The following is a 9,523-nucleotide window of genomic DNA, read 5'->3' as shown; positions in this document are numbered from 1 at the left end:
TTTACAGCTCAGTCCAGCAAAACAAGATTAATACTGAAACGATGGCAAATTGCAGCCAGGATGTGAGAGTGAAGAGGGCAGCATGTTGTCATAATGGCTCTGATGTCAAAGCAAGGATAAGAAGGCTACATCCTGCCATGGCTTGGCTAATGCAAAGACAGTGAGAGACTGTGCCAAGCCTGAGAACCACTGTGATGTGACACCCTCCCCTGCATTACCTCTGTGACAGTTCACTTCAGTCATGCATCTTAGAGTCACAGAATGCTTTCGGTTGGAAGAGATCTTTAAAGGTCATCTAGTCCACCTCCCACTGCAGTGAGCAGGGACATCTTCAACTAAATCAGGTTGCTTAGAGCCCTATCTAACCTGACCTTGAATGCTTAACAGGATTGGGGCTTCTGCTTCTGCTCTGGGCAGCCCATACCAGTTTCACCACTCTCATTGTTAACAAAAATACTTGTTGCATCTTTTAGTTTAAAACCATCCCCCTTTGTCCTGTCACAACAGGAAAAGTCCTTGCTAAAAGGACTTGCCCCATCTTTCTTATAGGCCCTTTTTAAGTACTGAAGGGCCACAATAAGGGCTCCCCAGAGCCATCTCTTCCCCAGGCTGAACAACCACAACTCTCTCATCCTGTACTTGTAGGAGGGATGCTCTAGCCCACAGATCGTTTTTGTGGCCCAGGTTAATGTCATTGCTGTGCAAAGGGCTACAGAGATGGATGCAGTATTCTAGGCGTGGTCTCATCAGAGTGGAGTAGAGCAGCATAATCACCTCCCTCAACATGCTGGCTACACTGCCTTCTTAATGTCTTGATTTCTTACACAGCAATTTTACATCAGGATTCCATCTTTTTACATCGAAGATAGGGTAGTGAAAGGTCCTGTGGACCTCTAGGTGTTCCACTCTTAATCAGGCCCATTTTAATTATGCTAGGTTTTCTCAGCTTTCCCCCTCCAGATTTTTTCATATCTCTACAAAAACAAGACTGTGCACTTTAAGTAGAGCAGTGCCTTCAAGGATTAATAAAAAATAAGAAGGTGCGAAAAAAAATGAGGGGAAGAAGAACTTAGAACTTTGAAATCATTTGAAGATAAAGCAATGGAGACAGACTGTTCTGAGGGTCTACTTTTACTTTTGTACTACCAGATTAGATGTTATCCTTTGAGTGACATCAGTAAATATTTAGTGCTGGAGGTTCCTCAGGGAGTTTGCAAGTCTACCAGACCTTAGGCACAAGCCCCATACTCCACTGCTTTGCAGCAAAGCACAATTCTGCCTTTTGCATCAGCTCTCCTTATCAAAAGCCAAACTGTCACAGTTTATAAAGAGTTCTGGCACAGACAATAAATCCCCAGTCTGGGGATGGTAGATCATCTTTTTTGGAGACGTGTGTGGCAGTAGCAAAGCTTTCAGTGCTAGACCTTAAACAAAAACAAGTCATCTTGCAGTCTGAACTGTTAGCATAAATTCCCTTTTAAATCAAGTTTCATTGTGTTGGGCAACACTGCAACTACAAATCCTTTTATTGCATTTCTGTCTCTTGTGTTACACAAACGCAGTTTGCATTTTAAAAAAAGGTATTAAACCATAGAAATCAGAGATGGGGAGAAAAAAGTTGTCTTACCCATTTCCTCTGTTCCTGTAGAGATGAATGCCTTGTCTAGCTTGGCTTTAAATCTCTCAAATGTTGAAGCCCCCACCTCTTCCCATGAGGGACGTTTCAACTGTTTAATAGTCGTCTTTGTTAGGAAATAATTTCTTCACACTGAGCCCTTTTTATTTTGGTTTTTCTTTTATTTTATTTTTCACTTTTGCATCATATAATCCCTTTATTCTGCACCCACTGTTTTAAGGTTTATGAAATCTGGGTAATGGTATCATTTATCCCTTTCACACTGGAGCTGAATAATTCATAAACCTTGTTGTTCAAGAAACGCAAGAGATAAGCAACCAGTTGCTGAAGAGCTAATGCCTGACTGAGTTGGCACGCAGCATACCAGGAGAAATATTCCCTGGCAAATCCTGGTTGACACTTTTTTTCCCTACATTAAGAAGTGAAAAATGTCAAGTGAAACTGAAGAGATACATCTTCCCAAGCACGTACATGGCAATATTACTGAAATTTCAAGAGGTGCTGAGGCAAACAGCTTACTTCTTTAGACAGAGCTTTTCCCTCTAAAAGGGGAGGATTTTAATAAAAGCACACTTTTAAAAAGCATTTAAATGTCCTCTTCATAAGCAAACCTCTGCGTGAGAGCCATGCTATGACAAAGCTCTTAGCTTGTTGAGAGACAAGGCTGGATTGATTGCCACTCACTGCAGCGCAGTTTTTGCTGACAACTTGGCCCAGAAGGAAAAATTAACCCAGCGTTAAGGAGAAGGGTTTGAAAAGATGCCTTTGCAACTGTCACTGGAATCAGATCTGTGCATGAGAAATTGATTCATGTCTTGACAACAGAAACAGTGCATTGCTGATTTAATTACGACATATTAGATAATCCTCTGCCTATCTCAAGTGGTAAGAAGAAGCAGAGTGGCTAAGGGAACCCCAGGTGGGCAGATAGACTTTGTGCAGCTTTGCATTTAAAAGATAACTTTCTTTAAAAAGCAGTACTATGTTTTATTTGAGAACACTGAAGCTGGACAGTGGACAGTGCTGGTTCAAGAAGGGTCTCTCTGAACAGTGAGTTGTGGTGAAGGTATGGAAAAAAAAATATGAACATCCCACATGGCCTATGAGCTTCCGATAGAATTCCTCATTTATGGCAATCTGCAGTTTGGACACCTCTTGAGACGGAGGTTATGTTGGTATCTGTGCCTTTGATTCTTGCCTATGGATTCCTGTGAATTCCTTTAAATGTGGTTTTTAATTCAATTAAGGTCTTGGCATCTCTAAAATCCCACAGCAGCCAGTTCCATAGATTTAATTATTTATTTGGTGGAAAAAGGTCTGCTTTGTCTTAACAACTCTGAAGATACCATTTACACATCTCCCACTTTTGGTGTGATTTCACATTGTTTCCTCCACACCCCTCAGAACTTCATCTGCCTCTAGACATTTTAGCATCATGATTTTATCCCTCATACTTCTCCATGGCTACTTCTTTTCCAGCCTGAAGATCCTAGTCAATTTGATCTCTCCTTAGGCAGCAGGCTTTCTGTGCCCAACACCAGCCATTGCATTTGATGAGCCTTTTCTACCACTGCTCCTCTTTTGCTTTGAGGTGGGGTGAAGCGCTCAGAAAGGTTCTAATTAGTGTCATTTGTTAGCAAACTATGTGACCATGTTAAGACATCTGTACTCCCACAGCCACTGAAATCATTGCGTCACTGATTCCATTCCTGACAGCACAGCTGAAGTGTTGCACTTAGCTATTAATTTATATATCAGGCATTGTGAGGAGGGCAAAATATGTATTGGTAAACTTGCTGACAACTCTTTGTCTCATGCATTCTAATCTGTCTGCTGAAATTATCCAGTTCACATGGGTGCTGGAGATAGTAGGTTCCAGGAGAATATTTCATTTAATCTTGGCGTAGACTGCAGGTTTTACGTCTCTTAAGCACATGCCCTGACATTGCAGGACTGAACATCCTCATCAACAAGCACTGTAACATGCCTTCTCTCTTTGCCTGTCTCACCTACTTGCTGCAGCCATCCCAAACTACAGCCTAGAGCTTTTCATTGCAAGAAAACTCTTTTTGTAATGTTTTTTACTTAATTGTGTATTTCCTTAAGGCTTATGGCCTTTTCCATGTTCTCCTCCCTTCATTCCATGAAGAGGAGATGCTGGCAGATAAAAATAGCAATAATAGTGCTATTTAAAGAGTGAACCTTTTACATTTGTCCTTCATATTGCCAACTAGGGCAAAAGTTCAGGGATAAGCAGGGGGCTCAGCAGCTTGTTATCCTGGGCCCCAGGGGAAGCTCCTTGCAACTTCTGGAGGTCTTCTTCACGTTGGTGCTCCATCGCATCAATGTTCCATCTTTGCTCCTGCTTTGGGCAAAACCGAGTGACTGTAAAAACAAAACCTTTCCATTGCATTAAAACTAAATAGGGCTCATTTTCTCTCAGCAAAGAATAAAATTCTGAGGCTTAAACTCAGGAATTTTATGGCGCTTCCAGGGTCAGCTGCAAATCTCTGATGGCTTTTTTATTTGTTTTGTTAATGAAGCATGCTAAATAAAACCAGTCAATGAGGCTGTATAAATCATGTGGGTAGATAATGAAACTTCACAAGTTGGTTCTGAAAGTGTAAAAAAAAACACCTGGTTTTTAGAAGATAAATATTAAAAGCTTTACACACAGTAAGGCTTGGGTTGGGAGGGTCTACAGCTGGATGATCCTGCTTTGGTAGTGGTATTGGACCTGATGATCTCTGGAGGTCCCTTCCAACCTCTAATATACTGTGATACTGTGAGATTGTAGAAATATTGTACAAAGACAGGTAGAATGTGAAAAACATGGGTGTAAGCTCCACTGATTTATGACACGTTCTAGTGTATAAGTCTTGCTACAACAACCTGAAGAAACAAAAGGGTTAAGCATCTATTGCTTTGCTTTATATTTGATCTCCTCAAATCCACTGGGTTTCAATTCCAGATCAGCTTGAGGCCTACCAAATGTAATATGAGTTTTATGAGGGGAGTTTGATGGCTGTAACTTTGCCTCCTACAGTTGCCTCTTTTTACTTTTATGAAGGCAAGTCAGTGTGGGAACCTCTTTGTTTGTTCTTATTTTGGGAGTGGAACGACAAAACACAACATTGCAGACATGGAAACTATAACATGGTAGCAAATGGCAAAAAGTGTGACTATTCCCATCTGAAATAATGAAGTATTGATGTAAAAGCAATTGTTTCACTCAATAAAAATTTAATTTTTCAGTAAAGACTTGTCATGCCAAGCATATTTCTTAATGTCTGAATTTGGAGGTCTTTAGGATTTCATTCCTGTTATTCATCAGAATAGTTTAAAAACTAGACTGAAGGTGAGTATGTGAGAGTATTTCACAGTATTTTAACCAAATAGGGCAAAATATTTCTGTTTACTGCATGAGAATGAAAGTGGAGTCACCATCACTGGAGGTGTTTAGGAAGAGACTGGATGGGGCACTTGGTGCCATGGTTTAGTTGATTAGATGTTGTTGGGTGATAGGTTGGACTTGATCTCTGAGGTCTTTTCCAACCTGGTTAATTCTATTCTATTCTATGTAAAGGAAGATTGCAAAAAACTAAACAAATCTAGGCAGATGTCTAGATGGTCACTCAGCCATGTGTTTTTAAGGTAAAACTACAGTGCATATGAGGGAGCATCCCAGGTAGCAGACAGAAGGTTTTTTGGACCATTGCATTTCTCACTTTGCCCACTGACTATTATTATAAACACTGACCTGATTGTTGGTTTAGAGAATGATTATTGCCTGGAAATCCTTAGTACAGGCATGTCTGTAACCTGAGCCCATCAGTTACAGGTAGAGGGGCAGTGGTGGAGCCTGGTCACAGGGGACAGAGATGTGACCTGCACATACATGTGCACAAAGAAATGCAGCCCTGACAAACCCATGCTCCCCTGACATGAATTATTCCTTCTTTTAGCAGAACTACAGGGAGCAATTATGCTGTGTCACTCTACTGGCTTCAGGCACAGCTGGACCATATAGGAGCACAACTCACAGCATAGTGTCATCTTGTAGTACTGGGTAGAATAGGAAGATTTAGTCACCTTTACCATCATGTGGCTGTGCTAGTTTACCACAGTCATTGCCCTACAACACAGACGTGAGGGAAAGTAACACAAAGAACCCTCCAGGTTGAGATAAAGACTTGAGATAAATGAAGAGTTTACTGAGTAAATGAGATCATAATAATAAAATGCACAATTTCCTTAGCCTGTTAGCACAACAGAAAGCAGCAGCAGCAGGCAGAAGTATGTGAGCTAAACCACTACATCACAGAATGTTAGGGGCTGGAAGGGACCTTAAAAGACATCTGGTCCAACCTCCCTGTCAGAGCAGGATCACCAATACCAGATCACACTGGAATGCATCCAGGCAGGTCTTGAATATCTCCAGAGAGGAAGACTCCACAACCTGCCCTGGGCAGCCTGTTCCAGTGCTCCATGACCCTCACAGTGAAAAAAATTTTCCTCATGTTTACATGGAACTTCCTATGCCTCAGCTTCAACCCATCTCCATCTTCTTGGCACTTACCCTTTACATATTTATAAGCATTAATGAGGTCACCCTTCAGCCTCCTCTTCTCCAACCTAAAGGGCCCCAGCTCCCTCAGTCTCTCCTCATAAGGAAGATTTTCCACTCCCTTAATCATTTTTGTGACATCACAGCGGAAGAGAGCCAGCACCCAGACCCAGGAACCCAAAAGCAGCAACCAGAACAGGAAGCCTCTGTGTTACAATCTGAACTTCAAGCCCCATAATACTTTGCTCCAGCCAGCACTTTCATTTTGAAGCTGGCATGAGGAAGGACGCTATGAATAGCAGCAGATTAAAACTAAACCTATGACAGTGGCCCCTGGTGTAATTTGCATTCTGAATGGATGAGAGTGGTACAGTGATGGTTAGCTATTAAACTCAGGCAGTAGCCTTATTTTTTAAATTGCAAAACCTCACCTGCCATGTTTTCCTTCCTTTTTCTCTGTTAAACTGAAGAATGGCCCAGAACTGGTAAGCTTTCCTGATTTCCAGTTCTCATAAGCCTCTAAGCTTCTAAGTGAATCCTAAGTTGTGGACTTAAACCCACTGTTAGGTGAGAGTAAGTCATCCTTGGAAAAAGCTGGAGGTGTGCTCTCTTTCCCTCTGTGTAGGAATAAAAGCTCAAATTAAAATTTGGGCGTTTATTTATTCCATAGGAAATTCAAACATGAACTGTCCTTTCAGCTTCATTTTTACCACACCAGACTTTCAGATACTTTTTTCAGATATTTTTTCCCAACACAGCCTGAGGCATAGGTTTAGGAAATCAAGCCAATGAGAGAGAGCATAATCTTCACTCGGAAAGTCTTTGCCTCTTTGCTGAACTGTACTGATAAAAGCACCACTAAAAAAAAATGTATGAGAGGAGAGGCAGCTTTGTTAGATATCCAAAGTGCTAAGTTTTTAGACCTCAGCCAGCACTGCTGGAACCTCCAAAGAAAAAAATAAACAAAGCTAAGATCCAGATTCTTGATACGTTAAAGCTAAAATCCAACCCTCCCCCTCCTCAAATGCAGAAGGTATCAAGAGCTGCTTATGCACACCCCTGTTTGTCTTGCCATTGACACATTATTCAAAAGACAAATTATTCAGTGGTTAGTTTTGCTAAAGGCATTGGTGTTTTGCCCTGGGGCTGAGTCTCTTCTACTAACTCACTTGGTTCCATGTCCCTGTAGCAACCATCTGGGGAGGACTGGGGAGGCTGCATCTCCCAGGCCCTGAATTATGACAACATTTCAAGATGTTACCTGCCAGCTGCACCTGCTTGTCTGAAATGTTTATCATAGCTGTCTCCTTGACCAAGGAGACACAGATGAACCATTTGGTGCCAGACCCCCCAACCCCCTGCCGTGAAATCCGGTGGAGCAATCTGGGCTGGCTTCAGAGAGAATTGTGAGGAAGACCCTCGTGGGTATCAGAGTGTGTGCTTTTTTACACAGCAGTAAGGGAAGAAGCCCTGCTTTCCTGTCAATGTAAAGAGGAACAGGGCACTTAATTCCCAACATAGTATTGTCCGTGTTTACCAGGCATAAGTGGCTCACTTTGCATGAAACATTCTCCCCCACTGCAGTGCTGTGAGCTGGTGGTGTGGCACTAACCTTTAGTCATGAGACTGGGCTGGATGAGGCCTTTCTCCTTAAGCTATGCTGCCCACTGCACCTTTTTCTCATGTGCTGCGCAACTATTAAAGCTCTAAGCAGTCACACCCAGGCATCAGCAGCTCCAGCAGCCACCCATCCTCTCCCCTGTGGCCTGCAAACACCTGGCAAGGAGCAAGCAGCTCCTCCTGTCCCTCCCTGCTGCCAGCCCCTTCGGCTCTCCTTCCCCATCCTCTGCTGCTCCTGCCTTACCTCACTGCTGGGTTTTTAAAGGCAGAATGTTGCAGCCATGTTGTGCTCCTTCTGTTTGACTTTTTGCATTGCTTTTATATATTTCCTTCTGCTCTGCACAAGGCACAACCTCCAAATCCCTAGATGGAATATCAGATTTACACCTGATTGAATCATTCAAATAGAACACAATTCATTTAGACTTTCTCTTTCCCTGTTTCTCTTTCACTGTTCACTGAAAATAATTTGATGCTTGTTTGTTTCTTTAAATTGTTATCTCTTTGAAGATTCTCCTCAGTGGAGTGATTGCAGGTGCTTGCAATTTGAACAGTGTGTGGACTGCAATCTGTTCAAAATACCAGGCTGGTGTATCTTCAGTACTGTGTGGCACAAATGCTTGCAATGCCTAAACATTTGGTCATAGATTTAAGACTTGTTTAATGAGGTGCAGGGTTTGAAAAGTGAAAGATCATTCCTGGGAAAAAAAGAATACTTGCAATTTTGGTATGTTTGGAGTCCCCAGGTTTCTGGACATCATAAATTAGGAACAGTAAGGTATGTACCCCATGCTATCTCTGCAGCTGGTTGTCCCAGCAGCCCGTACCACAAGCACTACCCTGCTTCCTGAAACTGCCACACACAAGGAACTCTCTCAGACCTCCTCGCATGCTGGTGGTGGTTTCTAAACCAGGACAGAGCAAACAAGATAATGTGGATGTTGTTGCTTCAATGCTTTGCTATACAGGAAGAGTAGAGCAGCATCTGTAGGGAAGCAAAAGGAAGTGAGGGAGCAGGAGCTGAGGTCCCCAGAGGGGACAGTGAAGTATAATGAGCAGGGAAGGCTGCATGATGTGGAGACAAAACTGGGAGGTGCAGGCTAATGTAAACTTCAAATCTGCTCTGAAGCAACAAGTTTTCTGGAAAGACTTTTTGCATCAGTGTTCCCTAAGAAAAGGTTGGTTGTATTTTTTGATCATAAAATTAATACCACTGACAGGTAAAATGAGGCAAGAAAAAGTGAGCCAGTTACTGATTGGCTTGGAGGCTTTCCAGTCAGGCATGTCGAGCTTTTTCTAGGCTCAAGATCCTGCTAAAGCTGTCTCAGGTTAGCTATTCTCTTCAAAAATTGGGAAGGATGGGAGAAATATCAGGCAGAAGGAAGAAAACAGCTATGTATGCTTGTTTTTAAAAGGTGGAGTGGGAGGGAACAGGGAATTACTGGCTAGTCAGCTCTCTGCAGTTACCCCTGTCTAGCCATTTGCATGCTCAAAGGTCTCAGGGACCTTTATCAAGCTAATTCCCTTCTACAGAGCCTTGGTCACGAAGGGAGAAACAGCAGATATGGTATTAATATGGTTTGGGGTACTACAAATATACAAAATACAAAAATACAAATAAACTAATATGTATAATCTCATAAATGAGACAAATGTGAGAAACCACCAAAAGGTAGCACAGCTGGATATTTACACCCAAG

This window comes from Dryobates pubescens, chromosome 9 (genome assembly GCF_014839835.1).
Source record: "Dryobates pubescens isolate bDryPub1 chromosome 9, bDryPub1.pri, whole genome shotgun sequence".
NCBI lineage: Eukaryota > Metazoa > Chordata > Aves > Piciformes > Picidae > Dryobates > Dryobates pubescens.
Note: the sequence above shows the minus strand (reverse complement) of the source record.